This window comes from Atractosteus spatula, chromosome 10, assembly GCF_055471065.1.
Source record: "Atractosteus spatula isolate fAtrSpa1 chromosome 10, fAtrSpa1.hap1, whole genome shotgun sequence".
In the NCBI taxonomy this organism is placed as follows: Eukaryota; Metazoa; Chordata; class Actinopteri; order Semionotiformes; family Lepisosteidae; genus Atractosteus; species Atractosteus spatula.
This window is the reverse complement of record NC_142715.1, coordinates 24,634,055-24,662,010: the sequence shown is the minus strand read 5'-3', so window position 1 is coordinate 24,662,010 and position 27,956 is coordinate 24,634,055. Positions and strand designations below refer to the sequence as shown.

At 52.9% G+C, this 27,956-nt stretch overlaps 1 protein-coding gene, 41 non-coding genes and 4 pseudogenes across 42 annotated transcripts in view; all 46 read left to right on the top strand.

Moving 5' to 3' along the window:
• The window catches only part of LOC148826073 (uncharacterized), a 588,722-nt gene that overhangs the window by 284,746 nt on the left and 276,020 nt on the right, over positions 1–27,956 (top strand). The window lies entirely within an intron of this gene.
• LOC148826201 (5S ribosomal RNA) lies at positions 230–348 on the top strand. Its single transcript, XR_016093489.1, has one exon. It is a non-coding gene; the product is annotated as a 5S ribosomal RNA (ribosomal RNA).
• On the top strand, positions 805–923 carry LOC148826200 (5S ribosomal RNA). The gene has a single exon (XR_016093488.1). It is a non-coding gene; the product is annotated as a 5S ribosomal RNA (ribosomal RNA).
• LOC148826199 (5S ribosomal RNA) lies at positions 1,461–1,579 on the top strand. Its single transcript, XR_016093485.1, has one exon. It is a non-coding gene; the product is annotated as a 5S ribosomal RNA (ribosomal RNA).
• On the top strand, positions 2,117–2,235 carry LOC148826198 (5S ribosomal RNA). Its single transcript, XR_016093484.1, has one exon. It is a non-coding gene; the product is annotated as a 5S ribosomal RNA (ribosomal RNA).
• LOC148826197 (5S ribosomal RNA) lies at positions 2,773–2,891 on the top strand. Its single transcript, XR_016093483.1, has one exon. It is a non-coding gene; the product is annotated as a 5S ribosomal RNA (ribosomal RNA).
• Positions 3,348–3,466, top strand: LOC148826196 (5S ribosomal RNA). Its single transcript, XR_016093482.1, has one exon. It is a non-coding gene; the product is annotated as a 5S ribosomal RNA (ribosomal RNA).
• On the top strand, positions 4,004–4,122 carry LOC148826195 (5S ribosomal RNA). Its single transcript, XR_016093481.1, has one exon. It is a non-coding gene; the product is annotated as a 5S ribosomal RNA (ribosomal RNA).
• On the top strand, positions 4,660–4,778 carry LOC148826194 (5S ribosomal RNA). Its single transcript, XR_016093480.1, has one exon. It is a non-coding gene; the product is annotated as a 5S ribosomal RNA (ribosomal RNA).
• LOC148826193 (5S ribosomal RNA) lies at positions 5,235–5,353 on the top strand. The gene has a single exon (XR_016093479.1). It is a non-coding gene; the product is annotated as a 5S ribosomal RNA (ribosomal RNA).
• LOC148826192 (5S ribosomal RNA) lies at positions 5,810–5,928 on the top strand (annotated as a pseudogene).
• On the top strand, positions 6,466–6,584 carry LOC148826191 (5S ribosomal RNA). The gene has a single exon (XR_016093478.1). It is a non-coding gene; the product is annotated as a 5S ribosomal RNA (ribosomal RNA).
• LOC148826190 (5S ribosomal RNA) lies at positions 7,122–7,240 on the top strand. Its single transcript, XR_016093477.1, has one exon. It is a non-coding gene; the product is annotated as a 5S ribosomal RNA (ribosomal RNA).
• Positions 7,778–7,896, top strand: LOC148826189 (5S ribosomal RNA). Its single transcript, XR_016093475.1, has one exon. It is a non-coding gene; the product is annotated as a 5S ribosomal RNA (ribosomal RNA).
• On the top strand, positions 8,353–8,471 carry LOC148826188 (5S ribosomal RNA; annotated as a pseudogene).
• Positions 8,928–9,046, top strand: LOC148826187 (5S ribosomal RNA). The gene has a single exon (XR_016093473.1). It is a non-coding gene; the product is annotated as a 5S ribosomal RNA (ribosomal RNA).
• LOC148826186 (5S ribosomal RNA) lies at positions 9,584–9,702 on the top strand. The gene has a single exon (XR_016093472.1). It is a non-coding gene; the product is annotated as a 5S ribosomal RNA (ribosomal RNA).
• LOC148826185 (5S ribosomal RNA) lies at positions 10,240–10,358 on the top strand. Its single transcript, XR_016093471.1, has one exon. It is a non-coding gene; the product is annotated as a 5S ribosomal RNA (ribosomal RNA).
• Positions 10,815–10,933, top strand: LOC148826184 (5S ribosomal RNA). The gene has a single exon (XR_016093470.1). It is a non-coding gene; the product is annotated as a 5S ribosomal RNA (ribosomal RNA).
• On the top strand, positions 11,390–11,508 carry LOC148826183 (5S ribosomal RNA). Its single transcript, XR_016093469.1, has one exon. It is a non-coding gene; the product is annotated as a 5S ribosomal RNA (ribosomal RNA).
• LOC148826182 (5S ribosomal RNA) lies at positions 12,046–12,164 on the top strand. Its single transcript, XR_016093468.1, has one exon. It is a non-coding gene; the product is annotated as a 5S ribosomal RNA (ribosomal RNA).
• Positions 12,702–12,820, top strand: LOC148826181 (5S ribosomal RNA). The gene has a single exon (XR_016093467.1). It is a non-coding gene; the product is annotated as a 5S ribosomal RNA (ribosomal RNA).
• LOC148826180 (5S ribosomal RNA) lies at positions 13,358–13,476 on the top strand. Its single transcript, XR_016093466.1, has one exon. It is a non-coding gene; the product is annotated as a 5S ribosomal RNA (ribosomal RNA).
• LOC148826179 (5S ribosomal RNA) lies at positions 13,933–14,051 on the top strand. Its single transcript, XR_016093464.1, has one exon. It is a non-coding gene; the product is annotated as a 5S ribosomal RNA (ribosomal RNA).
• Positions 14,508–14,626, top strand: LOC148826178 (5S ribosomal RNA). Its single transcript, XR_016093131.1, has one exon. It is a non-coding gene; the product is annotated as a 5S ribosomal RNA (ribosomal RNA).
• On the top strand, positions 15,164–15,282 carry LOC148826177 (5S ribosomal RNA; annotated as a pseudogene).
• Positions 15,820–15,938, top strand: LOC148826176 (5S ribosomal RNA). Its single transcript, XR_016093463.1, has one exon. It is a non-coding gene; the product is annotated as a 5S ribosomal RNA (ribosomal RNA).
• Positions 16,395–16,513, top strand: LOC148826175 (5S ribosomal RNA). The gene has a single exon (XR_016093461.1). It is a non-coding gene; the product is annotated as a 5S ribosomal RNA (ribosomal RNA).
• LOC148826174 (5S ribosomal RNA) lies at positions 17,051–17,169 on the top strand. Its single transcript, XR_016093460.1, has one exon. It is a non-coding gene; the product is annotated as a 5S ribosomal RNA (ribosomal RNA).
• Positions 17,707–17,825, top strand: LOC148826173 (5S ribosomal RNA). Its single transcript, XR_016093459.1, has one exon. It is a non-coding gene; the product is annotated as a 5S ribosomal RNA (ribosomal RNA).
• LOC148826172 (5S ribosomal RNA) lies at positions 18,363–18,481 on the top strand. Its single transcript, XR_016092882.1, has one exon. It is a non-coding gene; the product is annotated as a 5S ribosomal RNA (ribosomal RNA).
• LOC148826171 (5S ribosomal RNA) lies at positions 18,938–19,056 on the top strand. The gene has a single exon (XR_016093458.1). It is a non-coding gene; the product is annotated as a 5S ribosomal RNA (ribosomal RNA).
• LOC148826170 (5S ribosomal RNA) lies at positions 19,594–19,712 on the top strand. The gene has a single exon (XR_016093457.1). It is a non-coding gene; the product is annotated as a 5S ribosomal RNA (ribosomal RNA).
• On the top strand, positions 20,250–20,368 carry LOC148826169 (5S ribosomal RNA). The gene has a single exon (XR_016092907.1). It is a non-coding gene; the product is annotated as a 5S ribosomal RNA (ribosomal RNA).
• Positions 20,906–21,024, top strand: LOC148826168 (5S ribosomal RNA). Its single transcript, XR_016093455.1, has one exon. It is a non-coding gene; the product is annotated as a 5S ribosomal RNA (ribosomal RNA).
• Positions 21,481–21,599, top strand: LOC148826167 (5S ribosomal RNA; annotated as a pseudogene).
• On the top strand, positions 22,137–22,255 carry LOC148826166 (5S ribosomal RNA). Its single transcript, XR_016093453.1, has one exon. It is a non-coding gene; the product is annotated as a 5S ribosomal RNA (ribosomal RNA).
• On the top strand, positions 22,793–22,911 carry LOC148826165 (5S ribosomal RNA). The gene has a single exon (XR_016093452.1). It is a non-coding gene; the product is annotated as a 5S ribosomal RNA (ribosomal RNA).
• Positions 23,368–23,486, top strand: LOC148826164 (5S ribosomal RNA). The gene has a single exon (XR_016093451.1). It is a non-coding gene; the product is annotated as a 5S ribosomal RNA (ribosomal RNA).
• LOC148826163 (5S ribosomal RNA) lies at positions 23,943–24,061 on the top strand. Its single transcript, XR_016093450.1, has one exon. It is a non-coding gene; the product is annotated as a 5S ribosomal RNA (ribosomal RNA).
• LOC148826162 (5S ribosomal RNA) lies at positions 24,599–24,717 on the top strand. The gene has a single exon (XR_016093448.1). It is a non-coding gene; the product is annotated as a 5S ribosomal RNA (ribosomal RNA).
• Positions 25,255–25,373, top strand: LOC148826161 (5S ribosomal RNA). Its single transcript, XR_016093447.1, has one exon. It is a non-coding gene; the product is annotated as a 5S ribosomal RNA (ribosomal RNA).
• On the top strand, positions 25,911–26,029 carry LOC148826160 (5S ribosomal RNA). Its single transcript, XR_016093446.1, has one exon. It is a non-coding gene; the product is annotated as a 5S ribosomal RNA (ribosomal RNA).
• LOC148826159 (5S ribosomal RNA) lies at positions 26,486–26,604 on the top strand. The gene has a single exon (XR_016093445.1). It is a non-coding gene; the product is annotated as a 5S ribosomal RNA (ribosomal RNA).
• LOC148826158 (5S ribosomal RNA) lies at positions 27,142–27,260 on the top strand. Its single transcript, XR_016093444.1, has one exon. It is a non-coding gene; the product is annotated as a 5S ribosomal RNA (ribosomal RNA).
• Positions 27,798–27,916, top strand: LOC148826157 (5S ribosomal RNA). Its single transcript, XR_016092906.1, has one exon. It is a non-coding gene; the product is annotated as a 5S ribosomal RNA (ribosomal RNA).

Genomic DNA, 27,956 nt, shown 5'->3' with positions numbered 1-27,956 from the left:
CAGCAGCAGCTCTCCACAGCGATCCTCTATAGCGCCCTTTCTCCCGCAGCTCCGTCCTCATTGGAAGGAAGCAAGAGTGAAAGGCTGAAGTGAAATAGAGCGGGGACGAAGGCAGTGAAGAGAGAGAACGTGGGAAGAAGAGAAAAACGCAAGGGAAAAAAAGCAGCGTCGTAAAAGAGGTGACGGAGCTGTCCTCTCTATAAGAAGGGTGCCAGCGAGCCTTGCTCTCGCTTACGGCCACACCCCCTTGAGCACGCCTGATCTCGTCTGATCTCGGAAGCTAAACAGGGATGGGCCTGGTTAGTACTTGGATGGGAGACCGCCTGGGAATACCAGGTGCTGTAAGCTTTTAAGCGCAGGAGGCGCCCTATCCCCGCTCGCTCGCTCATTCCCCTGTTCACACGTGCAGTGCGGCTTGTCCGTCTGTTTATTTGTCAGCTTTGGCGAGACACGGGTGCTTGTGTATTAGCGTGAGCGTTTTTTATTCTGATCATGAACAGTTTTACAAGTCCGCAAAGGATCGAGGAAAGGTTTATCGCCAGCTGAAAAGAGACACAGCGCTTCGGCTGTGGAGACTTGTTCGGCTGGCGTTCGGGGAGTCGCGTTTTTCAGAATTGTATTGAGATCGTTTTCCACAGAGCTCAGATGTCAAAGCACAGCAGCAGCTCTCCACAGCGATCCTCTATAGCGCCCTTTCTCCCGCAGCTCCGTCCTCATTGGAAGGAAGCAAGAAAAAAGCAGCGTCGTAAAAGAGGTGACGGAGCTGTCCTCTCTATAAGAAGGGTGCCAGCGAGCCTTGCTCTCGCTTACGGCCACACCCCCTTGAGCACGCCTGATCTCGTCTGATCTCGGAAGCTAAACAGGGATGGGCCTGGTTAGTACTTGGATGGGAGACCGCCTGGGAATACCAGGTGCTGTAAGCTTTTAAGCGCAGGAGGCGCCCTATCCCCGCTCGCTCGCTCATTCCCCTGTTCACACGTGCAGTGCGGCTTGTCCGTCTGTTTATTTGTCAGCTTTGGCGAGACACGGGTGCTTGTGTATTAGCGTGAGCGTTTTTTATTCTGATCATGAACAGTTTTACAAGTCCGCAAAGGATCGAGGAAAGGTTTATCGCCAGCTGAAAAGAGACACAGCGCTTCGGCTGTGGAGACTTGTTCGGCTGGCGTTCGGGGAGTCGCGTTTTTCAGAATTGTATTGAGATCGTTTTCCACAGAGCTCAGATGTCAAAGCACAGCAGCAGCTCTCCACAGCGATCCTCTATAGCGCCCTTTCTCCCGCAGCTCCGTCCTCATTGGAAGGAAGCAAGAGTGAAAGGCTGAAGTGAAATAGAGCGGGGACGAAGGCAGTGAAGAGAGAGAACGTGGGAAGAAGAGAAAAACGCAAGGGAAAAAAAGCAGCGTCGTAAAAGAGGTGACGGAGCTGTCCTCTCTATAAGAAGGGTGCCAGCGAGCCTTGCTCTTGCTTACGGCCACACCCCCTTGAGCACGCCTGATCTCGTCTGATCTCGGAAGCTAAACAGGGATGGGCCTGGTTAGTACTTGGATGGGAGACCGCCTGGGAATACCAGGTGCTGTAAGCTTTTAAGCGCAGGAGGCGCCCTATCCCCGCTCGCTCGCTCATTCCCCTGTTCACACGTGCAGTGCGGCTTGTCCGTCTGTTTATTTGTCAGCTTTGGCGAGACACGGGTGCTTGTGTATTAGCGTGAGCGTTTTTTATTCTGATCATGAACAGTTTTACAAGTCCGCAAAGGATCGAGGAAAGGTTTATCGCCAGCTGAAAAGAGACACAGCGCTTCGGCTGTGGAGACTTGTTCGGCTGGCGTTCGGGGAGTCGCGTTTTTCAGAATTGTATTGAGATCGTTTTCCACAGAGCTCAGATGTCAAAGCACAGCAGCAGCTCTCCACAGCGATCCTCTATAGCGCCCTTTCTCCCGCAGCTCCGTCCTCATTGGAAGGAAGCAAGAGTGAAAGGCTGAAGTGAAATAGAGCGGGGACGAAGGCAGTGAAGAGAGAGAACGTGGGAAGAAGAGAAAAACGCAAGGGAAAAAAAGCAGCGTCGTAAAAGAGGTGACGGAGCTGTCCTCTCTATAAGAAGGGTGCCAGCGAGCCTTGCTCTCGCTTACGGCCACACCCCCTTGAGCACGCCTGATCTCGTCTGATCTCGGAAGCTAAACAGGGATGGGCCTGGTTAGTACTTGGATGGGAGACCGCCTGGGAATACCAGGTGCTGTAAGCTTTTAAGCGCAGGAGGCGCCCTATCCCCGCTCGCTCGCTCATTCCCCTGTTCACACGTGCAGTGCGGCTTGTCCGTCTGTTTATTTGTCAGCTTTGGCGAGACACGGGTGCTTGTGTATTAGCGTGAGCGTTTTTTATTCTGATCATGAACAGTTTTACAAGTCCGCAAAGGATCGAGGAAAGGTTTATCGCCAGCTGAAAAGAGACACAGCGCTTCGGCTGTGGAGACTTGTTCGGCTGGCGTTCGGGGAGTCGCGTTTTTCAGAATTGTATTGAGATCGTTTTCCACAGAGCTCAGATGTCAAAGCACAGCAGCAGCTCTCCACAGCGATCCTCTATAGCGCCCTTTCTCCCGCAGCTCCGTCCTCATTGGAAGGAAGCAAGAGTGAAAGGCTGAAGTGAAATAGAGCGGGGACGAAGGCAGTGAAGAGAGAGAACGTGGGAAGAAGAGAAAAACGCAAGGGAAAAAAAGCAGCGTCGTAAAAGAGGTGACGGAGCTGTCCTCTCTATAAGAAGGGTGCCAGCGAGCCTTGCTCTCGCTTACGGCCACACCCCCTTGAGCACGCCTGATCTCGTCTGATCTCGGAAGCTAAACAGGGATGGGCCTGGTTAGTACTTGGATGGGAGACCGCCTGGGAATACCAGGTGCTGTAAGCTTTTAAGCGCAGGAGGCGCCCTATCCCCGCTCGCTCGCTCATTCCCCTGTTCACACGTGCAGTGCGGCTTGTCCGTCTGTTTATTTGTCAGCTTTGGCGAGACACGGGTGCTTGTGTATTAGCGTGAGCGTTTTTTATTCTGATCATGAACAGTTTTACAAGTCCGCAAAGGATCGAGGAAAGGTTTATCGCCAGCTGAAAAGAGACACAGCGCTTCGGCTGTGGAGACTTGTTCGGCTGGCGTTCGGGGAGTCGCGTTTTTCAGAATTGTATTGAGATCGTTTTCCACAGAGCTCAGATGTCAAAGCACAGCAGCAGCTCTCCACAGCGATCCTCTATAGCGCCCTTTCTCCCGCAGCTCCGTCCTCATTGGAAGGAAGCAAGAAAAAAGCAGCGTCGTAAAAGAGGTGACGGAGCTGTCCTCTCTATAAGAAGGGTGCCAGCGAGCCTTGCTCTCGCTTACGGCCACACCCCCTTGAGCACGCCTGATCTCGTCTGATCTCGGAAGCTAAACAGGGATGGGCCTGGTTAGTACTTGGATGGGAGACCGCCTGGGAATACCAGGTGCTGTAAGCTTTTAAGCGCAGGAGGCGCCCTATCCCCGCTCGCTCGCTCATTCCCCTGTTCACACGTGCAGTGCGGCTTGTCCGTCTGTTTATTTGTCAGCTTTGGCGAGACACGGGTGCTTGTGTATTAGCGTGAGCGTTTTTTATTCTGATCATGAACAGTTTTACAAGTCCGCAAAGGATCGAGGAAAGGTTTATCGCCAGCTGAAAAGAGACACAGCGCTTCGGCTGTGGAGACTTGTTCGGCTGGCGTTCGGGGAGTCGCGTTTTTCAGAATTGTATTGAGATCGTTTTCCACAGAGCTCAGATGTCAAAGCACAGCAGCAGCTCTCCACAGCGATCCTCTATAGCGCCCTTTCTCCCGCAGCTCCGTCCTCATTGGAAGGAAGCAAGAGTGAAAGGCTGAAGTGAAATAGAGCGGGGACGAAGGCAGTGAAGAGAGAGAACGTGGGAAGAAGAGAAAAACGCAAGGGAAAAAAAGCAGCGTCGTAAAAGAGGTGACGGAGCTGTCCTCTCTATAAGAAGGGTGCCAGCGAGCCTTGCTCTCGCTTACGGCCACACCCCCTTGAGCACGCCTGATCTCGTCTGATCTCGGAAGCTAAACAGGGATGGGCCTGGTTAGTACTTGGATGGGAGACCGCCTGGGAATACCAGGTGCTGTAAGCTTTTAAGCGCAGGAGGCGCCCTATCCCCGCTCGCTCGCTCATTCCCCTGTTCACACGTGCAGTGCGGCTTGTCCGTCTGTTTATTTGTCAGCTTTGGCGAGACACGGGTGCTTGTGTATTAGCGTGAGCGTTTTTTATTCTGATCATGAACAGTTTTACAAGTCCGCAAAGGATCGAGGAAAGGTTTATCGCCAGCTGAAAAGAGACACAGCGCTTCGGCTGTGGAGACTTGTTCGGCTGGCGTTCGGGGAGTCGCGTTTTTCAGAATTGTATTGAGATCGTTTTCCACAGAGCTCAGATGTCAAAGCACAGCAACAGCTCTCCACAGCGATCCTCTATAGCGCCCTTTCTCCCGCAGCTCCGTCCTCATTGGAAGGAAGCAAGAGTGAAAGGCTGAAGTGAAATAGAGCGGGGACGAAGGCAGTGAAGAGAGAGAACGTGGGAAGAAGAGAAAAACGCAAGGGAAAAAAAGCAGCGTCGTAAAAGAGGTGACGGAGCTGTCCTCTCTATAAGAAGGGTGCCAGCGAGCCTTGCTCTCGCTTACGGCCACACCCCCTTGAGCACGCCTGATCTCGTCTGATCTCGGAAGCTAAACAGGGATGGGCCTGGTTAGTACTTGGATGGGAGACCGCCTGGGAATACCAGGTGCTGTAAGCTTTTAAGCGCAGGAGGCGCCCTATCCCCGCTCGCTCGCTCATTCCCCTGTTCACACGTGCAGTGCGGCTTGTCCGTCTGTTTATTTGTCAGCTTTGGCGAGACACGGGTGCTTGTGTATTAGCGTGAGCGTTTTTTATTCTGATCATGAACAGTTTTACAAGTCCGCAAAGGATCGAGGAAAGGTTTATCGCCAGCTGAAAAGAGACACAGCGCTTCGGCTGTGGAGACTTGTTCGGCTGGCGTTCGGGGAGTCGCGTTTTTCAGAATTGTATTGAGATCGTTTTCCACAGAGCTCAGATGTCAAAGCACAGCAGCAGCTCTCCACAGCGATCCTCTATAGCGCCCTTTCTCCCGCAGCTCCGTCCTCATTGGAAGGAAGCAAGAAAAAAGCAGCGTCGTAAAAGAGGTGACGGAGCTGTCCTCTCTATAAGAAGGGTGCCAGCGAGCCTTGCTCTCGCTTACGGCCACACCCCCTTGAGCACGCCTGATCTCGTCTGATCTCGGAAGCTAAACAGGGATGGGCCTGGTTAGTACTTGGATGGGAGACCGCCTGGGAATACCAGGTGCTGTAAGCTTTTAAGCGCAGGAGGCGCCCTATCCCCGCTCGCTCGCTCATTCCCCTGTTCACACGTGCAGTGCGGCTTGTCCGTCTGTTTATTTGTCAGCTTTGGCGAGACACGGGTGCTTGTGTATTAGCGTGAGCGTTTTTTATTCTGATCATGAACAGTTTTACAAGTCCGCAAAGGATCGAGGAAAGGTTTATCGCCAGCTGAAAAGAGACACAGCGCTTCGGCTGTGGAGACTTGTTCGGCTGGCGTTCGGGGAGTCGCGTTTTTCAGAATTGTATTGAGATCGTTTTCCACAGAGCTCAGATGTCAAAGCACAGCAGCAGCTCTCCACAGCGATCCTCTATAGCGCCCTTTCTCCCGCAGCTCCGTCCTCATTGGAAGGAAGCAAGAAAAAAGCAGCGTCGTAAAAGAGGTGACGGAGCTGTCCTCTCTATAAGAAGGGTGCCAGCGAGCCTTGCTCTCGCTTACGGCCACACCCCCTTGAGCACGCCTGATCTCGTCTGATCTCGGAAGCTAAACAGGGATGGGCCTGGTTAGTACTTGGATGGGAGACCGCCTGGGAATACCAGGTGCTGCAAGCTTTTAAGCGCAGGAGGCGCCCTATCCCCGCTCGCTCGCTCATTCCCCTGTTCACACGTGCAGTGCGGCTTGTCCGTCTGTTTATTTGTCAGCTTTGGCGAGACACGGGTGCTTGTGTATTAGCGTGAGCGTTTTTTATTCTGATCATGAACAGTTTTACAAGTCCGCAAAGGATCGAGGAAAGGTTTATCGCCAGCTGAAAAGAGACACAGCGCTTCGGCTGTGGAGACTTGTTCGGCTGGCGTTCGGGGAGTCGCGTTTTTCAGAATTGTATTGAGATCGTTTTCCACAGAGCTCAGATGTCAAAGCACAGCAGCAGCTCTCCACAGCGATCCTCTATAGCGCCCTTTCTCCCGCAGCTCCGTCCTCATTGGAAGGAAGCAAGAGTGAAAGGCTGAAGTGAAACAGAGCGGGGACGAAGGCAGTGAAGAGAGAGAACGTGGGAAGAAGAGAAAAACGCAAGGGAAAAAAAGCAGCGTCGTAAAAGAGGTGACGGAGCTGTCCTCTCTATAAGAAGGGTGCCAGCGAGCCTTGCTCTCGCTTACGGCCACACCCCCTTGAGCACGCCTGATCTCGTCTGATCTCGGAAGCTAAACAGGGATGGGCCTGGTTAGTACTTGGATGGGAGACCGCCTGGGAATACCAGGTGCTGTAAGCTTTTAAGCGCAGGAGGCGCCCTATCCCCGCTCGCTCGCTCATTCCCCTGTTCACACGTGCAGTGCGGCTTGTCCGTCTGTTTATTTGTCAGCTTTGGCGAGACACGGGTGCTTGTGTATTAGCGTGAGCGTTTTTTATTCTGATCATGAACAGTTTTACAAGTCCGCAAAGGATCGAGGAAAGGTTTATCGCCAGCTGAAAAGAGACACAGCGCTTCGGCTGTGGAGACTTGTTCGGCTGGCGTTCGGGGAGTCGCGTTTTTCAGAATTGTATTGAGATCGTTTTCCACAGAGCTCAGATGTCAAAGCACAGCAGCAGCTCTCCACAGCGATCCTCTATAGCGCCCTTTCTCCCGCAGCTCCGTCCTCATTGGAAGGAAGCAAGAGTGAAAGGCTGAAGTGAAATAGAGCGGGGACGAAGGCAGTGAAGAGAGAGAACGTGGGAAGAAGAGAAAAACGCAAGGGAAAAAAAGCAGCGTCGTAAAAGAGGTGACGGAGCTGTCCTCTCTATAAGAAGGGTGCCAGCGAGCCTTGCTCTCGCTTACGGCCACACCCCCTTGAGCACGCCTGATCTCGTCTGATCTCGGAAGCTAAACAGGGATGGGCCTGGTTAGTACTTGGATGGGAGACCGCCTGGGAATACCAGGTGCTGTAAGCTTTTAAGCGCAGGAGGCGCCCTATCCCCGCTCGCTCGCTCATTCCCCTGTTCACACGTGCAGTGCGGCTTGTCCGTCTGTTTATTTGTCAGCTTTGGCGAGACACGGGTGCTTGTGTATTAGCGTGAGCGTTTTTTATTCTGATCATGAACAGTTTTACAAGTCCGCAAAGGATCGAGGAAAGGTTTATCGCCAGCTGAAAAGAGACACAGCGCTTCGGCTGTGGAGACTTGTTCGGCTGGCGTTCGGGGAGTCGCGTTTTTCAGAATTGTATTGAGATCGTTTTCCACAGAGCTCAGATGTCAAAGCACAGCAGCAGCTCTCCACAGCGATCCTCTATAGCGCCCTTTCTCCCGCAGCTCCGTCCTCATTGGAAGGAAGCAAGAGTGAAAGGCTGAAGTGAAATAGAGCGGGGACGAAGGCAGTGAAGAGAGAGAACGTGGGAAGAAGAGAAAAACGCAAGGGAAAAAAAGCAGCGTCGTAAAAGAGGTGACGGAGCTGTCCTCTCTATAAGAAGGGTGCCAGCGAGCCTTGCTCTCGCTTACGGCCACACCCCCTTGAGCACGCCTGATCTCGTCTGATCTCGGAAGCTAAACAGGGATGGGCCTGGTTAGTACTTGGATGGGAGACCGCCTGGGAATACCAGGTGCTGTAAGCTTTTAAGCGCAGGAGGCGCCCTATCCCCGCTCGCTCGCTCATTCCCCTGTTCACACGTGCAGTGCTGCTTGTCCGTCTGTTTATTTGTCAGCTTTGGCGAGACACGGGTGCTTGTGTATTAGCGTGAGCGTTTTTTATTCTGATCATGAACAGTTTTACAAGTCCGCAAAGGATCGAGGAAAGGTTTATCGCCAGCTGAAAAGAGACACAGCGCTTCGGCTGTGGAGACTTGTTCGGCTGGCGTTCGGGGAGTCGCGTTTTTCAGAATTGTATTGAGATCGTTTTCCACAGAGCTCAGATGTCAAAGCACAGCAGCAGCTCTCCACAGCGATCCTCTATAGCGCCCTTTCTCCCGCAGCTCCGTCCTCATTGGAAGGAAGCAAGAAAAAAGCAGCGTCGTAAAAGAGGTGACGGAGCTGTCCTCTCTATAAGAAGGGTGCCAGCGAGCCTTGCTCTCGCTTACGGCCACACCCCCTTGAGCACGCCTGATCTCGTCTGGTCTCGGAAGCTAAACAGGGATGGGCCTGGTTAGTACTTGGATGGGAGACCGCCTGGGAATACCAGGTGCTGTAAGCTTTTAAGCGCAGGAGGCGCCCTATCCCCGCTCGCTCGCTCATTCCCCTGTTCACACGTGCAGTGCGGCTTGTCCGTCTGTTTATTTGTCAGCTTTGGCGAGACACGGGTGCTTGTGTATTAGCGTGAGCGTTTTTTATTCTGATCATGAACAGTTTTACAAGTCCGCAAAGGATCGAGGAAAGGTTTATCGCCAGCTGAAAAGAGACACAGCGCTTCGGCTGTGGAGACTTGTTCGGCTGGCGTTCGGGGAGTCGCGTTTTTCAGAATTGTATTGAGATCGTTTTCCACAGAGCTCAGATGTCAAAGCACAGCAGCAGCTCTCCACAGCGATCCTCTATAGCGCCCTTTCTCCCGCAGCTCCGTCCTCATTGGAAGGAAGCAAGAAAAAAGCAGCGTCGTAAAAGAGGTGACGGAGCTGTCCTCTCTATAAGAAGGGTGCCAGCGAGCCTTGCTCTCGCTTACGGCCACACCCCCTTGAGCACGCCTGATCTCGTCTGATCTCGGAAGCTAAACAGGGATGGGCCTGGTTAGTACTTGGATGGGAGACCGCCTGGGAATACCAGGTGCTGTAAGCTTTTAAGCGCAGGAGGCGCCCTATCCCCGCTCGCTCGCTCATTCCCCTGTTCACACGTGCAGTGCGGCTTGTCCGTCTGTTTATTTGTCAGCTTTGGCGAGACACGGGTGCTTGTGTATTAGCGTGAGCGGTTTTTATTCTGATCATGAACAGTTTTACAAGTCCGCAAAGGATCGAGGAAAGGTTTATCGCCAGCTGAAAAGAGACACAGCGCTTCGGCTGTGGAGACTTGTTCGGCTGGCGTTCGGGGAGTCGCGTTTTTCAGAATTGTATTGAGATCGTTTTCCACAGAGCTCAGATGTCAAAGCACAGCAGCAGCTCTCCACAGCGATCCTCTATAGCGCCCTTTCTCCCGCAGCTCCGTCCTCATTGGAAGGAAGCAAGAGTGAAAGGCTGAAGTGAAATAGAGCGGGGACGAAGGCAGTGAAGAGAGAGAACGTGGGAAGAAGAGAAAAACGCAAGGGAAAAAAAGCAGCGTCGTAAAAGAGGTGACGGAGCTGTCCTCTCTATAAGAAGGGTGCCAGCGAGCCTTGCTCTCGCTTACGGCCACACCCCCTTGAGCACGCCTGATCTCGTCTGATCTCGGAAGCTAAACAGGGATGGGCCTGGTTAGTACTTGGATGGGAGACCGCCTGGGAATACCAGGTGCTGTAAGCTTTTAAGCGCAGGAGGCGCCCTATCCCCGCTCGCTCGCTCATTCCCCTGTTCACACGTGCAGTGCGGCTTGTCCGTCTGTTTATTTGTCAGCTTTGGCGAGACACGGGTGCTTGTGTATTAGCGTGAGCGTTTTTTATTCTGATCATGAACAGTTTTACAAGTCCGCAAAGGATCGAGGAAAGGTTTATCGCCAGCTGAAAAGAGACACAGCGCTTCGGCTGTGGAGACTTGTTCGGCTGGCGTTCGGGGAGTCGCGTTTTTCAGAATTGTATTGAGATCGTTTTCCACAGAGCTCAGATGTCAAAGCACAGCAGCAGCTCTCCACAGCGATCCTCTATAGCGCCCTTTCTCCCGCAGCTCCGTCCTCATTGGAAGGAAGCAAGAGTGAAAGGCTGAAGTGAAATAGAGCGGGGACGAAGGCAGTGAAGAGAGAGAACGTGGGAAGAAGAGAAAAACGCAAGGGAAAAAAAGCAGCGTCGTAAAAGAGGTGACGGAGCTGTCCTCTCTATAAGAAGGGTGCCAGCGAGCCTTGCTCTCGCTTACGGCCACACCCCCTTGAGCACGCCTGATCTCGTCTGATCTCGGAAGCTAAACAGGGATGGGCCTGGTTAGTACTTGGATGGGAGACCGCCTGGGAATACCAGGTGCTGTAAGCTTTTAAGCGCAGGAGGCGCCCTATCCCCGCTCGCTCGCTCATTCCCCTGTTCACACGTGCAGTGCGGCTTGTCCGTCTGTTTATTTGTCAGCTTTGGCGAGACACGGGTGCTTGTGTATTAGCGTGAGCGTTTTTTATTCTGATCATGAACAGTTTTACAAGTCCGCAAAGGATCGAGGAAAGGTTTATCGCCAGCTGAAAAGAGACACAGCGCTTCGGCTGTGGAGACTTGTTCGGCTGGCGTTCGGGGAGTCGCGTTTTTCAGAATTGTATTGAGATCGTTTTCCACAGAGCTCAGATGTCAAAGCACAGCAGCAGCTCTCCACAGCGATCCTCTATAGCGCCCTTTCTCCCGCAGCTCCGTCCTCATTGGAAGGAAGCAAGAAAAAAGCAGCGTCGTAAAAGAGGTGACGGAGCTGTCCTCTCTATAAGAAGGGTGCCAGCGAGCCTTGCTCTCGCTTACGGCCACACCCCCTTGAGCACGCCTGATCTCGTCTGATCTCGGAAGCTAAACAGGGATGGGCCTGGTTAGTACTTGGATGGGAGACCGCCTGGGAATACCAGGTGCTGTAAGCTTTTAAGCGCAGGAGGCGCCCTATCCCCGCTCGCTCGCTCATTCCCCTGTTCACACGTGCAGTGCGGCTTGTCCGTCTGTTTATTTGTCAGCTTTGGCGAGACACGGGTGCTTGTGTATTAGCGTGAGCGTTTTTTATTCTGATCATGAACAGTTTTACAAGTCCGCAAAGGATCGAGGAAAGGTTTATCGCCAGCTGAAAAGAGACACAGCGCTTCGGCTGTGGAGACTTGTTCGGCTGGCGTTCGGGGAGTCGCGTTTTTCAGAATTGTATTGAGATCGTTTTCCACAGAGCTCAGATGTCAAAGCACAGCAGCAGCTCTCCACAGCGATCCTCTATAGCGCCCTTTCTCCCGCAGCTCCGTCCTCATTGGAAGGAAGCAAGAAAAAAGCAGCGTCGTAAAAGAGGTGACGGAGCTGTCCTCTCTATAAGAAGGGTGCCAGCGAGCCTTGCTCTCGCTTACGGCCACACCCCCTTGAGCACGCCTGATCTCGTCTGATCTCGGAAGCTAAACAGGGATGGGCCTGGTTAGTACTTGGATGGGAGACCGCCTGGGAATACCAGGTGCTGTAAGCTTTTAAGCGCAGGAGGCGCCCTATCCCCGCTCGCTCGCTCATTCCCCTGTTCACACGTGCAGTGCGGCTTGTCCGTCTGTTTATTTGTCAGCTTTGGCGAGACACGGGTGCTTGTGTATTAGCGTGAGCGTTTTTTATTCTGATCATGAACAGTTTTACAAGTCCGCAAAGGATCGAGGAAAGGTTTATCGCCAGCTGAAAAGAGACACAGCGCTTCGGCTGTGGAGACTTGTTCGGCTGGCGTTCGGGGAGTCGCGTTTTTCAGAATTGTATTGAGATCGTTTTCCACAGAGCTCAGATGTCAAAGCACAGCAGCAGCTCTCCACAGCGATCCTCTATAGCGCCCTTTCTCCCGCAGCTCCGTCCTCATTGGAAGGAAGCAAGAGTGAAAGGCTGAAGTGAAATAGAGCGGGGACGAAGGCAGTGAAGAGAGAGAACGTGGGAAGAAGAGAAAAACGCAAGGGAAAAAAAGCAGCGTCGTAAAAGAGGTGACGGAGCTGTCCTCTCTATAAGAAGGGTGCCAGCGAGCCTTGCTCTTGCTTACGGCCACACCCCCTTGAGCACGCCTGATCTCGTCTGATCTCGGAAGCTAAACAGGGATGGGCCTGGTTAGTACTTGGATGGGAGACCGCCTGGGAATACCAGGTGCTGTAAGCTTTTAAGCGCAGGAGGCGCCCTATCCCCGCTCGCTCGCTCATTCCCCTGTTCACACGTGCAGTGCGGCTTGTCCGTCTGTTTATTTGTCAGCTTTGGCGAGACACGGGTGCTTGTGTATTAGCGTGAGCGTTTTTTATTCTGATCATGAACAGTTTTACAAGTCCGCAAAGGATCGAGGAAAGGTTTATCGCCAGCTGAAAAGAGACACAGCGCTTCGGCTGTGGAGACTTGTTCGGCTGGCGTTCGGGGAGTCGCGTTTTTCAGAATTGTATTGAGATCGTTTTCCACAGAGCTCAGATGTCAAAGCACAGCAGCAGCTCTCCACAGCGATCCTCTATAGCGCCCTTTCTCCCGCAGCTCCGTCCTCATTGGAAGGAAGCAAGAGTGAAAGGCTGAAGTGAAATAGAGCGGGGACGAAGGCAGTGAAGAGAGAGAACGTGGGAAGAAGAGAAAAACGCAAGGGAAAAAAAGCAGCGTCGTAAAAGAGGTGACGGAGCTGTCCTCTCTATAAGAAGGGTGCCAGCGAGCCTTGCTCTCGCTTACGGCCACACCCCCTTGAGCACGCCTGATCTCGTCTGATCTCGGAAGCTAAACAGGGATGGGCCTGGTTAGTACTTGGATGGGAGACCGCCTGGGAATACCAGGTGCTGTAAGCTTTTAAGCGCAGGAGGCGCCCTATCCCCGCTCGCTCGCTCATTCCCCTGTTCACACGTGCAGTGCGGCTTGTCCGTCTGTTTATTTGTCAGCTTTGGCGAGACACGGGTGCTTGTGTATTAGCGTGAGCGTTTTTTATTCTGATCATGAACAGTTTTACAAGTCCGCAAAGGATCGAGGAAAGGTTTATCGCCAGCTGAAAAGAGACACAGCGCTTCGGCTGTGGAGACTTGTTCGGCTGGCGTTCGGGGAGTCGCGTTTTTCAGAATTGTATTGAGATCGTTTTCCACAGAGCTCAGATGTCAAAGCACAGCAGCAGCTCTCCACAGCGATCCTCTATAGCGCCCTTTCTCCCGCAGCTCCGTCCTCATTGGAAGGAAGCAAGAGTGAAAGGCTGAAGTGAAATAGAGCGGGGACGAAGGCAGTGAAGAGAGAGAACGTGGGAAGAAGAGAAAAACGCAAGGGAAAAAAAGCAGCGTCGTAAAAGAGGTGACGGAGCTGTCCTCTCTATAAGAAGGGTGCCAGCGAGCCTTGCTCTCGCTTACGGCCACACCCCCTTGAGCACGCCTGATCTCGTCTGATCTCGGAAGCTAAACAGGGATGGGCCTGGTTAGTACTTGGATGGGAGACCGCCTGGGAATACCAGGTGCTGTAAGCTTTTAAGCGCAGGAGGCGCCCTATCCCCGCTCGCTCGCTCATTCCCCTGTTCACACGTGCAGTGCGGCTTGTCCGTCTGTTTATTTGTCAGCTTTGGCGAGACACGGGTGCTTGTGTATTAGCGTGAGCGTTTTTTATTCTGATCATGAACAGTTTTACAAGTCCGCAAAGGATCGAGGAAAGGTTTATCGCCAGCTGAAAAGAGACACAGCGCTTCGGCTGTGGAGACTTGTTCGGCTGGCGTTCGGGGAGTCGCGTTTTTCAGAATTGTATTGAGATCGTTTTCCACAGAGCTCAGATGTCAAAGCACAGCAGCAGCTCTCCACAGCGATCCTCTATAGCGCCCTTTCTCCCGCAGCTCCGTCCTCATTGGAAGGAAGCAAGAAAAAAGCAGCGTCGTAAAAGAGGTGACGGAGCTGTCCTCTCTATAAGAAGGGTGCCAGCGAGCCTTGCTCTCGCTTACGGCCACACCCCCTTGAGCACGCCTGATCTCGTCTGATCTCGGAAGCTAAACAGGGATGGGCCTGGTTAGTACTTGGATGGGAGACCGCCTGGGAATACCAGGTGCTGTAAGCTTTTAAGCGCAGGAGGCGCCCTATCCCCGCTCGCTCGCTCATTCCCCTGTTCACACGTGCAGTGCGGCTTGTCCGTCTGTTTATTTGTCAGCTTTGGCGAGACACGGGTGCTTGTGTATTAGCGTGAGCGTTTTTTATTCTGATCATGAACAGTTTTACAAGTCCGCAAAGGATCGAGGAAAGGTTTATCGCCAGCTGAAAAGAGACACAGCGCTTCGGCTGTGGAGACTTGTTCGGCTGGCGTTCGGGGAGTCGCGTTTTTCAGAATTGTATTGAGATCGTTTTCCACAGAGCTCAGATGTCAAAGCACAGCAGCAGCTCTCCACAGCGATCCTCTATAGCGCCCTTTCTCCCGCAGCTCCGTCCTCATTGGAAGGAAGCAAGAAAAAAGCAGCGTCGTAAAAGAGGTGACGGAGCTGTCCTCTCTATAAGAAGGGTGCCAGCGAGCCTTGCTCTCGCTTACGGCCACACCCCCTTGAGCACGCCTGATCTCGTCTGATCTCGGAAGCTAAACAGGGTTGGGCCTGGTTAGTACTTGGATGGGAGACCGCCTGGGAATACCAGGTGCTGTAAGCTTTTAAGCGCAGGAGGCGCCCTATCCCCGCTCGCTCGCTCATTCCCCTGTTCACACGTGCAGTGCGGCTTGTCCGTCTGTTTATTTGTCAGCTTTGGCGAGACACGGGTGCTTGTGTATTAGCGTGAGCGTTTTTTATTCTGATCATGAACAGTTTTACAAGTCCGCAAAGGATCGAGGAAAGGTTTATCGCCAGCTGAAAAGAGACACAGCGCTTCGGCTGTGGAGACTTGTTCGGCTGGCGTTCGGGGAGTCGCGTTTTTCAGAATTGTATTGAGATCGTTTTCCACAGAGCTCAGATGTCAAAGCACAGCAGCAGCTCTCCACAGCGATCCTCTATAGCGCCCTTTCTCCCGCAGCTCCGTCCTCATTGGAAGGAAGCAAGAGTGAAAGGCTGAAGTGAAACAGAGCGGGGACGAAGGCAGTGAAGAGAGAGAACGTGGGAAGAAGAGAAAAACGCAAGGGAAAAAAAGCAGCGTCGTAAAAGAGGTGACGGAGCTGTCCTCTCTATAAGAAGGGTGCCAGCGAGCCTTGCTCTCGCTTACGGCCGCACCCCCTTGAGCACGCCTGATCTCGTCTGATCTCGGAAGCTAAACAGGGATGGGCCTGGTTAGTACTTGGATGGGAGACCGCCTGGGAATACCAGGTGCTGTAAGCTTTTAAGCGCAGGAGGCGCCCTATCCCCGCTCGCTCGCTCATTCCCCTGTTCACACGTGCAGTGCGGCTTGTCCGTCTGTTTATTTGTCAGCTTTGGCGAGACACGGGTGCTTGTGTATTAGCGTGAGCGTTTTTTATTCTGATCATGAACAGTTTTACAAGTCCGCAAAGGATCGAGGAAAGGTTTATCGCCAGCTGAAAAGAGACACAGCGCTTCGGCTGTGGAGACTTGTTCGGCTGGCGTTCGGGGAGTCGCGTTTTTCAGAATTGTATTGAGATCGTTTTCCACAGAGCTCAGATGTCAAAGCACAGCAGCAGCTCTCCACAGCGATCCTCTATAGCGCCCTTTCTCCCGCAGCTCCGTCCTCATTGGAAGGAAGCAAGAGTGAAAGGCTGAAGTGAAATAGAGCGGGGACGAAGGCAGTGAAGAGAGAGAACGTGGGAAGAAGAGAAAAACGCAAGGGAAAAAAAGCAGCGTCGTAAAAGAGGTGACGGAGCTGTCCTCTCTATAAGAAGGGTGCCAGCGAGCCTTGCTCTCGCTTACGGCCACACCCCCTTGAGCACGCCTGATCTCGTCTGATCTCGGAAGCTAAACAGGGATGGGCCTGGTTAGTACTTGGATGGGAGACCGCCTGGGAATACCAGGTGCTGTAAGCTTTTAAGCGCAGGAGGCGCCCTATCCCCGCTCGCTCGCTCATTCCCCTGTTCACACGTGCAGTGCGGCTTGTCCGTCTGTTTATTTGTCAGCTTTGGCGAGACACGGGTGCTTGTGTATTAGCGTGAGCGTTTTTTATTCTGATCATGAACAGTTTTACAAGTCCGCAAAGGATCGAGGAAAGGTTTATCGCCAGCTGAAAAGAGACACAGCGCTTCGGCTGTGGAGACTTGTTCGGCTGGCGTTCGGGGAGTCGCGTTTTTCAGAATTGTATTGAGATCGTTTTCCACAGAGCTCAGATGTCAAAGCACAGCAGCAGCTCTCCACAGCGATCCTCTATAGCGCCCTTTCTCCCGCAGCTCCGTCCTCATTGGAAGGAAGCAAGAAAAAAGCAGCGTCGTAAAAGAGGTGACGGAGCTGTCCTCTCTATAAGAAGGGTGCCAGCGAGCCTTGCTCTCGCTTACGGCCACACCCCCTTGAGCACGCCTGATCTCGTCTGATCTCGGAAGCTAAACAGGGATGGGCCTGGTTAGTACTTGGATGGGAGACCGCCTGGGAATACCAGGTGCTGTAAGCTTTTAAGCGCAGGAGGCGCCCTATCCCCGCTCGCTCGCTCATTCCCCTGTTCACACGTGCAGTGCGGCTTGTCCGTCTGTTTATTTGTCAGCTTTGGCGAGACACGGGTGCTTGTGTATTAGCGTGAGCGTTTTTTATTCTGATCATGAACAGTTTTACAAGTCCGCAAAGGATCGAGGAAAGGTTTATCGCCAGCTGAAAAGAGACACAGCGCTTCGGCTGTGGAGACTTGTTCGGCTGGCGTTCGGGGAGTCGCGTTTTTCAGAATTGTATTGAGATCGTTTTCCACAGAGCTCAGATGTCAAAGCACAGCAGCAGCTCTTCACAGCGATCCTCTATAGCGCCCTTTCTCCCGCAGCTCCGTCCTCATTGGAAGGAAGCAAGAGTGAAAGGCTGAAGTGAAATAGAGCGGGGACGAAGGCAGTGAAGAGAGAGAACGTGGGAAGAAGAGAAAAACGCAAGGGAAAAAAAGCAGCGTCGTAAAAGAGGTGACGGAGCTGTCCTCTCTATAAGAAGGGTGCCAGCGAGCCTTGCTCTTGCTTACGGCCACACCCCCTTGAGCACGCCTGATCTCGTCTGATCTCGGAAGCTAAACAGGGATGGGCCTGGTTAGTACTTGGATGGGAGACCGCCTGGGAATACCAGGTGCTGTAAGCTTTTAAGCGCAGGAGGCGCCCTATCCCCGCTCGCTCGCTCATTCCCCTGTTCACACGTGCAGTGCGGCTTGTCCGTCTGTTTATTTGTCAGCTTTGGCGAGACACGGGTGCTTGTGTATTAGCGTGAGCGTTTTTTATTCTGATCATGAACAGTTTTACAAGTCCGCAAAGGATCGAGGAAAGGTTTATCGCCAGCTGAAAAGAGACACAGCGCTTCGGCTGTGGAGACTTGTTCGGCTGGCGTTCGGGGAGTCGCGTTTTTCAGAATTGTATTGAGATCGTTTTCCACAGAGCTCAGATGTCAAAGCACAGCAGCAGCTCTCCACAGCGATCCTCTATAGCGCCCTTTCTCCCGCAGCTCCGTCCTCATTGGAAGGAAGCAAGAGTGAAAGGCTGAAGTGAAATAGAGCGGGGACGAAGGCAGTGAAGAGAGAGAACGTGGGAAGAAGAGAAAAACGCAAGGGAAAAAAAGCAGCGTCGTAAAAGAGGTGACGGAGCTGTCCTCTCTATAAGAAGGGTGCCAGCGAGCCTTGCTCTCGCTTACGGCCACACCCCCTTGAGCACGCCTGATCTCGTCTGATCTCGGAAGCTAAACAGGGATGGGCCTGGTTAGTACTTGGATGGGAGACCGCCTGGGAATACCAGGTGCTGTAAGCTTTTAAGCGCAGGAGGCGCCCTATCCCCGCTCGCTCGCTCATTCCCCTGTTCACACGTGCAGTGCGGCTTGTCCGTCTGTTTATTTGTCAGCTTTGGCGAGACACGGGTGCTTGTGTATTAGCGTGAGCGTTTTTTATTCTGATCATGAACAGTTTTACAAGTCCGCAAAGGATCGAGGAAAGGTTTATCGCCAGCTGAAAAGAGACACAGCGCTTCGGCTGTGGAGACTTGTTCGGCTGGCGTTCGGGGAGTCGCGTTTTTCAGAATTGTATTGAGATCGTTTTCCACAGAGCTCAGATGTCAAAGCACAGCAGCAGCTCTCCACAGCGATCCTCTATAGCGCCCTTTCTCCCGCAGCTCCGTCCTCATTGGAAGGAAGCAAGAGTGAAAGGCTGAAGTGAAATAGAGCGGGGACGAAGGCAGTGAAGAGAGAGAACGTGGGAAGAAGAGAAAAACGCAAGGGAAAAAAAGCAGCGTCGTAAAAGAGGTGACGGAGCTGTCCTCTCTATAAGAAGGGTGCCAGCGAGCCTTGCTCTCGTTTACGGCCACACCCCCTTGAGCACGCCTGATCTCGTCTGATCTCGGAAGCTAAACAGGGATGGGCCTGGTTAGTACTTGGATGGGAGACCGCCTGGGAATACCAGGTGCTGTAAGCTTTTAAGCGCAGGAGGCGCCCTATCCCCGCTCGCTCGCTCATTCCCCTGTTCACACGTGCAGTGCGGCTTGTCCGTCTGTTTATTTGTCAGCTTTGGCGAGACACGGGTGCTTGTGTATTAGCGTGAGCGTTTTTTATTCTGATCATGAACAGTTTTACAAGTCCGCAAAGGATCGAGGAAAGGTTTATCGCCAGCTGAAAAGAGACACAGCGCTTCGGCTGTGGAGACTTGTTCGGCTGGCGTTCGGGGAGTCGCGTTTTTCAGAATTGTATTGAGATCGTTTTCCACAGAGCTCAGATGTCAAAGCACAGCAGCAGCTCTCCACAGCGATCCTCTATAGCGCCCTTTCTCCCGCAGCTCCGTCCTCATTGGAAGGAAGCAAGAAAAAAGCAGCGTCGTAAAAGAGGTGACGGAGCTGTCCTCTCTATAAGAAGGGTGCCAGCGAGCCTTGCTCTCGCTTACGGCCACACCCCCTTGAGCACGCCTGATCTCGTCTGATCTCGGAAGCTAAACAGGGATGGGCCTGGTTAGTACTTGGATGGGAGACCGCCTGGGAATACCAGGTGCTGTAAGCTTTTAAGCGCAGGAGGCGCCCTATCCCCGCTCGCTCGCTCATTCCCCTGTTCACACGTGCAGTGCGGCTTGTCCGTCTGTTTATTTGTCAGCTTTGGCGAGACACGGGTGCTTGTGTATTAGCGTGAGCGTTTTTTATTCTGATCATGAACAGTTTTACAAGTCCGCAAAGGATCGAGGAAAGGTTTATCGCCAGCTGAAAAGAGACACAGCGCTTCGGCTGTGGAGACTTGTTCGGCTGGCGTTCGGGGAGTCGCGTTTTTCAGAATTGTATTGAGATCGTTTTCCACAGAGCTCAGATGTCAAAGCACAGCAGCAGCTCTCCACAGCGATCCTCTATAGCGCCCTTTCTCCCGCAGCTCCGTCCTCATTGGAAGGAAGCAAGAGTGAAAGGCTGAAGTGAAATAGAGCGGGGACGAAGGCAGTGAAGAGAGAGAACGTGGGAAGAAGAGAAAAACGCAAGGGAAAAAAAGCAGCGTCGTAAAAGAGGTGACGGAGCTGTCCTCTCTATAAGAAGGGTGCCAGCGAGCCTTGCTCTCGCTTACGGCCACACCCCCTTGAGCACGCCTGATCTCGTCTGATCTCGGAAGCTAAACAGGGATGGGCCTGGTTAGTACTTGGATGGGAGACCGCCTGGGAATACCAGGTGCTGTAAGCTTTTAAGCGCAGGAGGCGCCCTATCCCCGCTCGCTCGCTCATTCCCCTGTTCACACGTGCAGTGCGGCTTGTCCGTCTGTTTATTTGTCAGCTTTGGCGAGACACGGGTGCTTGTGTATTAGCGTGAGCGTTTTTTATTCTGATCATGAACAGTTTTACAAGTCCGCAAAGGATCGAGGAAAGGTTTATCGCCAGCTGAAAAGAGACACAGCGCTTCGGCTGTGGAGACTTGTTCGGCTGGCGTTCGGGGAGTCGCGTTTTTCAGAATTGTATTGAGATCGTTTTCCACAGAGCTCAGATGTCAAAGCACAGCAGCAGCTCTCCACAGCGATCCTCTATAGCGCCCTTTCTCCCGCAGCTCCGTCCTCATTGGAAGGAAGCAAGAGTGAAAGGCTGAAGTGAAATAGAGCGGGGACGAAGGCAGTGAAGAGAGAGAACGTGGGAAGAAGAGAAAAACGCAAGGGAAAAAAAGCAGCGTCGTAAAAGAGGTGACGGAGCTGTCCTCTCTATAAGAAGGGTGCCAGCGAGCCTTGCTCTCGCTTACGGCCACACCCCTTTGAGCACGCCTGATCTCGTCTGATCTCGGAAGCTAAACAGGGATGGGCCTGGTTAGTACTTGGATGGGAGACCGCCTGGGAATACCAGGTGCTGTAAGCTTTTAAGCGCAGGAGGCGCCCTATCCCCGCTCGCTCGCTCATTCCCCTGTTCACACGTGCAGTGCGGCTTGTCCGTCTGTTTATTTGTCAGCTTTGGCGAGACACGGGTGCTTGTGTATTAGCGTGAGCGTTTTTTATTCTGATCATGAACAGTTTTACAAGTCCGCAAAGGATCGAGGAAAGGTTTATCGCCAGCTGAAAAGAGACACAGCGCTTCGGCTGTGGAGACTTGTTCGGCTGGCGTTCGGGGAGTCGCGTTTTTCAGAATTGTATTGAGATCGTTTTCCACAGAGCTCAGATGTCAAAGCACAGCAGCAGCTCTCCACAGCGATCCTCTATAGCGCCCTTTCTCCCGCAGCTCCGTCCTCATTGGAAGGAAGCAAGAGTGAAAGGCTGAAGTGAAATAGAGCGGGGACGAAGGCAGTGAAGAGAGAGAACGTGGGAAGAAGAGAAAAACGCAAGGGAAAAAAAGCAGCGTCGTAAAAGAGGTGACGGAGCTGTCCTCTCTATAAGAAGGGTGCCAGCGAGCCTTGCTCTCGCTTACGGCCACACCCCCTTGAGCACGCCTGATCTCGTCTGATCTCGGAAGCTAAACAGGGATGGGCCTGGTTAGTACTTGGATGGGAGACCGCCTGGGAATACCAGGTGCTGTAAGCTTTTAAGCGCAGGAGGCGCCCTATCCCCGCTCGCTCGCTCATTCCCCTGTTCACACGTGCAGTGCGGCTTGTCCGTCTGTTTATTTGTCAGCTTTGGCGAGACACGGGTGCTTGTGTATTAGCGTGAGCGTTTTTTATTCTGATCATGAACAGTTTTACAAGTCCGCAAAGGATCGAGGAAAGGTTTATCGCCAGCTGAAAAGAGACACAGCGCTTCGGCTGTGGAGACTTGTTCGGCTGGCGTTCGGGGAGTCGCGTTTTTCAGAATTGTATTGAGATCGTTTTCCACAGAGCTCAGATGTCAAAGCACAGCAGCAGCTCTCCACAGCGATCCTCTATAGCGCCCTTTCTCCCGCAGCTCCGTCCTCATTGGAAGGAAGCAAGAAAAAAGCAGCGTCGTAAAAGAGGTGACGGAGCTGTCCTCTCTATAAGAAGGGTGCCAGCGAGCCTTGCTCTCGCTTACGGCCACACCCCCTTGAGCACGCCTGATCTCGTCTGATCTCGGAAGCTAAACAGGGATGGGCCTGGTTAGTACTTGGATGGGAGACCGCCTGGGAATACCAGGTGCTGCAAGCTTTTAAGCGCAGGAGGCGCCCTATCCCCGCTCGCTCGCTCATTCCCCTGTTCACACGTGCAGTGCGGCTTGTCCGTCTGTTTATTTGTCAGCTTTGGCGAGACACGGGTGCTTGTGTATTAGCGTGAGCGTTTTTTATTCTGATCATGAACAGTTTTACAAGTCCGCAAAGGATCGAGGAAAGGTTTATCGCCAGCTGAAAAGAGACACAGCGCTTCGGCTGTGGAGACTTGTTCGGCTGGCGTTCGGGGAGTCGCGTTTTTCAGAATTGTATTGAGATCGTTTTCCACAGAGCTCAGATGTCAAAGCACAGCAGCAGCTCTCCACAGCGATCCTCTATAGCGCCCTTTCTCCCGCAGCTCCGTCCTCATTGGAAGGAAGCAAGAGTGAAAGGCTGAAGTGAAACAGAGCGGGGACGAAGGCAGTGAAGAGAGAGAACGTGGGAAGAAGAGAAAAACGCAAGGGAAAAAAAGCAGCGTCGTAAAAGAGGTGACGGAGCTGTCCTCTCTATAAGAAGGGTGCCAGCGAGCCTTGCTCTCGCTTACGGCCACACCCCCTTGAGCACGCCTGATCTCGTCTGATCTCGGAAGCTAAACAGGGATGGGCCTGGTTAGTACTTGGATGGGAGACCGCCTGGGAATACCAGGTGCTGTAAGCTTTTAAGCGCAGGAGGCGCCCTATCCCCGCTCGCTCGCTCATTCCCCTGTTCACACGTGCAGTGCGGCTTGTCCGTCTGTTTATTTGTCAGCTTTGGCGAGACACGGGTGCTTGTGTATTAGCGTGAGCGTTTTTTATTCTGATCATGAACAGTTTTACAAGTCCGCAAAGGATCGAGGAAAGGTTTATCGCCAGCTGAAAAGAGACACAGCGCTTCGGCTGTGGAGACTTGTTCGGCTGGCGTTCGGGGAGTCGCGTTTTTCAGAATTGTATTGAGATCGTTTTCCACAGAGCTCAGATGTCAAAGCACAGCAGCAGCTCTCCACAGCGATCCTCTATAGCGCCCTTTCTCCCGCAGCTCCGTCCTCATTGGAAGGAAGCAAGAGTGAAAGGCTGAAGTGAAATAGAGCGGGGACGAAGGCAGTGAAGAGAGAGAACGTGGGAAGAAGAGAAAAACGCAAGGGAAAAAAAGCAGCGTCGTAAAAGAGGTGACGGAGCTGTCCTCTCTATAAGAAGGGTGCCAGCGAGCCTTGCTCTCGCTTACGGCCACACCCCCTTGAGCACGCCTGATCTCGTCTGATCTCGGAAGCTAAACAGGGATGGGCCTGGTTAGTACTTGGATGGGAGACCGCCTGGGAATACCAGGTGCTGTAAGCTTTTAAGCGCAGGAGGCGCCCTATCCCCGCTCGCTCGCTCATTCCCCTGTTCACACGTGCAGTGCGGCTTGTCCGTCTGTTTATTTGTCAGCTTTGGCGAGACACGGGTGCTTGTGTATTAGCGTGAGCGTTTTTTATTCTGATCATGAACAGTTTTACAAGTCCGCAAAGGATCGAGGAAAGGTTTATCGCCAGCTGAAAAGAGACACAGCGCTTCGGCTGTGGAGACTTGTTCGGCTGGCGTTCGGGGAGTCGCGTTTTTCAGAATTGTATTGAGATCGTTTTCCACAGAGCTCAGATGTCAAAGCACAGCAGCAGCTCTCCACAGCGATCCTCTATAGCGCCCTTTCTCCCGCAGCTCCGTCCTCATTGGAAGGAAGCAAGAAAAAAGCAGCGTCGTAAAAGAGGTGACGGAGCTGTCCTCTCTATAAGAAGGGTGCCAGCGAGCCTTGCTCTCGCTTACGGCCACACCCCCTTGAGCACGCCTGATCTCGTCTGATCTCGGAAGCTAAACAGGGATGGGCCTGGTTAGTACTTGGATGGGAGACCGCCTGGGAATACCAGGTGCTGTAAGCTTTTAAGCGCAGGAGGCGCCCTATCCCCGCTCGCTCGCTCATTCCCCTGTTCACACGTGCAGTGCGGCTTGTCCGTCTGTTTATTTGTCAGCTTTGGCGAGACACGGGTGCTTGTGTATTAGCGTGAGCGTTTTTTATTCTGATCATGAACAGTTTTACAAGTCCGCAAAGGATCGAGGAAAGGTTTATCGCCAGCTGAAAAGAGACACAGCGCTTCGGCTGTGGAGACTTGTTCGGCTGGCGTTCGGGGAGTCGCGTTTTTCAGAATTGTATTGAGATCGTTTTCCACAGAGCTCAGATGTCAAAGCACAGCAGCAGCTCTCCACAGCGATCCTCTATAGCGCCCTTTCTCCCGCAGCTCCGTCCTCATTGGAAGGAAGCAAGAAAAAAGCAGCGTCGTAAAAGAGGTGACGGAGCTGTCCTCTCTATAAGAAGGGTGCCAGCGAGCCTTGCTCTCGCTTACGGCCACACCCCCTTGAGCACGCCTGATCTCGTCTGATCTCGGAAGCTAAACAGGGATGGGCCTGGTTAGTACTTGGATGGGAGACCGCCTGGGAATACCAGGTGCTGTAAGCTTTTAAGCGCAGGAGGCGCCCTATCCCCGCTCGCTCGCTCATTCCCCTGTTCACACGTGCAGTGCGGCTTGTCCGTCTGTTTATTTGTCAGCTTTGGCGAGACACGGGTGCTTGTGTATTAGCGTGAGCGTTTTTTATTCTGATCATGAACAGTTTTACAAGTCCGCAAAGGATCGAGGAAAGGTTTATCGCCAGCTGAAAAGAGACACAGCGCTTCGGCTGTGGAGACTTGTTCGGCTGGCGTTCGGGGAGTCGCGTTTTTCAGAATTGTATTGAGATCGTTTTCCACAGAGCTCAGATGTCAAAGCACAGCAGCAGCTCTCCACAGCGATCCTCTATAGCGCCCTTTCTCCCGCAGCTCCGTCCTCATTGGAAGGAAGCAAGAGTGAAAGGCTGAAGTGAAATAGAGCGGGGACGAAGGCAGTGAAGAGAGAGAACGTGGGAAGAAGAGAAAAACGCAAGGGAAAAAAAGCAGCGTCGTAAAAGAGGTGACGGAGCTGTCCTCTCTATAAGAAGGGTGCCAGCGAGCCTTGCTCTTGCTTACGGCCACACCCCCTTGAGCACGCCTGATCTCGTCTGATCTCGGAAGCTAAACAGGGATGGGCCTGGTTAGTACTTGGATGGGAGACCGCCTGGGAATACCAGGTGCTGTAAGCTTTTAAGCGCAGGAGGCGCCCTATCCCCGCTCGCTCGCTCATTCCCCTGTTCACACGTGCAGTGCGGCTTGTCCGTCTGTTTATTTGTCAGCTTTGGCGAGACACGGGTGCTTGTGTATTAGCGTGAGCGTTTTTTATTCTGATCATGAACAGTTTTACAAGTCCGCAAAGGATCGAGGAAAGGTTTATCGCCAGCTGAAAAGAGACACAGCGCTTCGGCTGTGGAGACTTGTTCGGCTGGCGTTCGGGGAGTCGCGTTTTTCAGAATTGTATTGAGATCGTTTTCCACAGAGCTCAGATGTCAAAGCACAGCAGCAGCTCTCCACAGCGATCCTCTATAGCGCCCTTTCTCCCGCAGCTCCGTCCTCATTGGAAGGAAGCAAGAGTGAAAGGCTGAAGTGAAATAGAGCGGGGACGAAGGCAGTGAAGAGAGAGAACGTGGGAAGAAGAGAAAAACGCAAGGGAAAAAAAGCAGCGTCGTAAAAGAGGTGACGGAGCTGTCCTCTCTATAAGAAGGGTGCCAGCGAGCCTTGCTCTCGCTTACGGCCACACCCCCTTGAGCACGCCTGATCTCGTCTGATCTCGGAAGCTAAACAGGGATGGGCCTGGTTAGTACTTGGATGGGAGACCGCCTGGGAATACCAGGTGCTGTAAGCTTTTAAGCGCAGGAGGCGCCCTATCCCCGCTCGCTCGCTCATTCCCCTGTTCACACGTGCAGTGCGGCTTGTCCGTCTGTTTATTTGTCAGCTTTGGCGAGACACGGGTGCTTGTGTATTAGCGTGAGCGTTTTTTATTCTGATCATGAACAGTTTTACAAGTCCGCAAAGGATCGAGGAAAGGTTTATCGCCAGCTGAAAAGAGACACAGCGCTTCGGCTGTGGAGACTTGTTCGGCTGGCGTTCGGGGAGTCGCGTTTTTCAGAATTGTATTGAGATCGTTTTCCACAGAGCTCAGATGTCAAAGCACAGCAGCAGCTCTCCACAGCGATCCTCTATAGCGCCCTTTCTCCCGCAGCTCCGTCCTCATTGGAAGGAAGCAAGAGTGAAAGGCTGAAGTGAAATAGAGCGGGGACGAAGGCAGTGAAGAGAGAGAACGTGGGAAGAAGAGAAAAACGCAAGGGAAAAAAAGCAGCGTCGTAAAAGAGGTGACGGAGCTGTCCTCTCTATAAGAAGGGTGCCAGCGAGCCTTGCTCTCGCTTACGGCCACACCCCCTTGAGCACGCCTGATCTCGTCTGATCTCGGAAGCTAAACAGGGATGGGCCTGGTTAGTACTTGGATGGGAGACCGCCTGGGAATACCAGGTGCTGTAAGCTTTTAAGCGCAGGAGGCGCCCTATCCCCGCTCGCTCGCTCATTCCCCTGTTCACACGTGCAGTGCGGCTTGTCCGTCTGTTTATTTGTCAGCTTTGGCGAGACACGGGTGCTTGTGTATTAGCGTGAGCGTTTTTTATTCTGATCATGAACAGTTTTACAAGTCCGCAAAGGATCGAGGAAAGGTTTATCGCCAGCTGAAAAGAGACACAGCGCTTCGGCTGTGGAGACTTGTTCGGCTGGCGTTCGGGGAGTCGCGTTTTTCAGAATTGTATTGAGATCGTTTTCCACAGAGCTCAGATGTCAAAGCACAGCAGCAGCTCTCCACAGCGATCCTCTATAGCGCCCTTTCTCCCGCAGCTCCGTCCTCATTGGAAGGAAGCAAGAAAAAAGCAGCGTCGTAAAAGAGGTGACGGAGCTGTCCTCTCTATAAGAAGGGTGCCAGCGAGCCTTGCTCTCGCTTACGGCCACACCCCCTTGAGCACGCCTGATCTCGTCTGATCTCGGAAGCTAAACAGGGATGGGCCTGGTTAGTACTTGGATGGGAGACCGCCTGGGAATACCAGGTGCTGTAAGCTTTTAAGCGCAGGAGGCGCCCTATCCCCGCTCGCTCGCTCATTCCCCTGTTCACACGTGCAGTGCGGCTTGTCCGTCTGTTTATTTGTCAGCTTTGGCGAGACACGGGTGCTTGTGTATTAGCGTGAGCGTTTTTTATTCTGATCATGAACAGTTTTACAAGTCCGCAAAGGATCGAGGAAAGGTTTATCGCCAGCTGAAAAGAGACACAGCGCTTCGGCTGTGGAGACTTGTTCGGCTGGCGTTCGGGGAGTCGCGTTTTTCAGAATTGTATTGAGATCGTTTTCCACAGAGCTCAGATGTCAAAGCACAGCAGCAGCTCTCCACAGCGATCCTCTATAGCGCCCTTTCTCCCGCAGCTCCGTCCTCATTGGAAGGAAGCAAGAGTGAAAGGCTGAAGTGAAATAGAGCGGGGACGAAGGCAGTGAAGAGAGAGAACGTGGGAAGAAGAGAAAAACGCAAGGGAAAAAAAGCAGCGTCGTAAAAGAGGTGACGGAGCTGTCCTCTCTATAAGAAGGGTGCCAGCGAGCCTTGCTCTCGCTTACGGCCACACCCCCTTGAGCACGCCTGATCTCGTCTGATCTCGGAAGCTAAACAGGGATGGGCCTGGTTAGTACTTGGATGGGAGACCGCCTGGGAATACCAGGTGCTGTAAGCTTTTAAGCGCAGGAGGCGCCCTATCCCCGCTCGCTCGCTCATTCCCCTGTTCACACGTGCAGTGCGGCTTGTCCGTCTGTTTATTTGTCAGCTTTGGCGAGACACGGGTGCTTGTGTATTAGCGTGAGCGTTTTTTATTCTGATCATGAACAGTTTTACAAGTCCGCAAAGGATCGAGGAAAGGTTTATCGCCAGCTGAAAAGAGACACAGCGCTTCGGCTGTGGAGACTTGTTCGGCTGGCGTTCGGGGAGTCGCGTTTTTCAGAATTGTATTGAGATCGTTTTCCACAGAGCTCAGATGTCAAAGCACAGCAGCAGCTCTCCACAGCGATCCTCTATAGCGCCCTTTCTCCCGCAGCTCCGTCCTCATTGGAAGGAAGCAAGAGTGAAAGGCTGAAGTGAAATAGAGCGGGGACGAAGGCAGTGAAGAGAGAGAACGTGGGAAGAAGAGAAAAACGCAAGGGAAAAAAAGCAGCGTCGTAAAAGAGGTGACGGAGCTGTCCTCTCTATAAGAAGGGTGCCAGCGAGCCTTGCTCTCGCTTACGGCCACACCCCTTTGAGCACGCCTGATCTCGTCTGATCTCGGAAGCTAAACAGGGATGGGCCTGGTTAGTACTTGGATGGGAGACCGCCTGGGAATACCAGGTGCTGTAAGCTTTTAAGCGCAGGAGGCGCCCTATCCCCGCTCGCTCGCTCA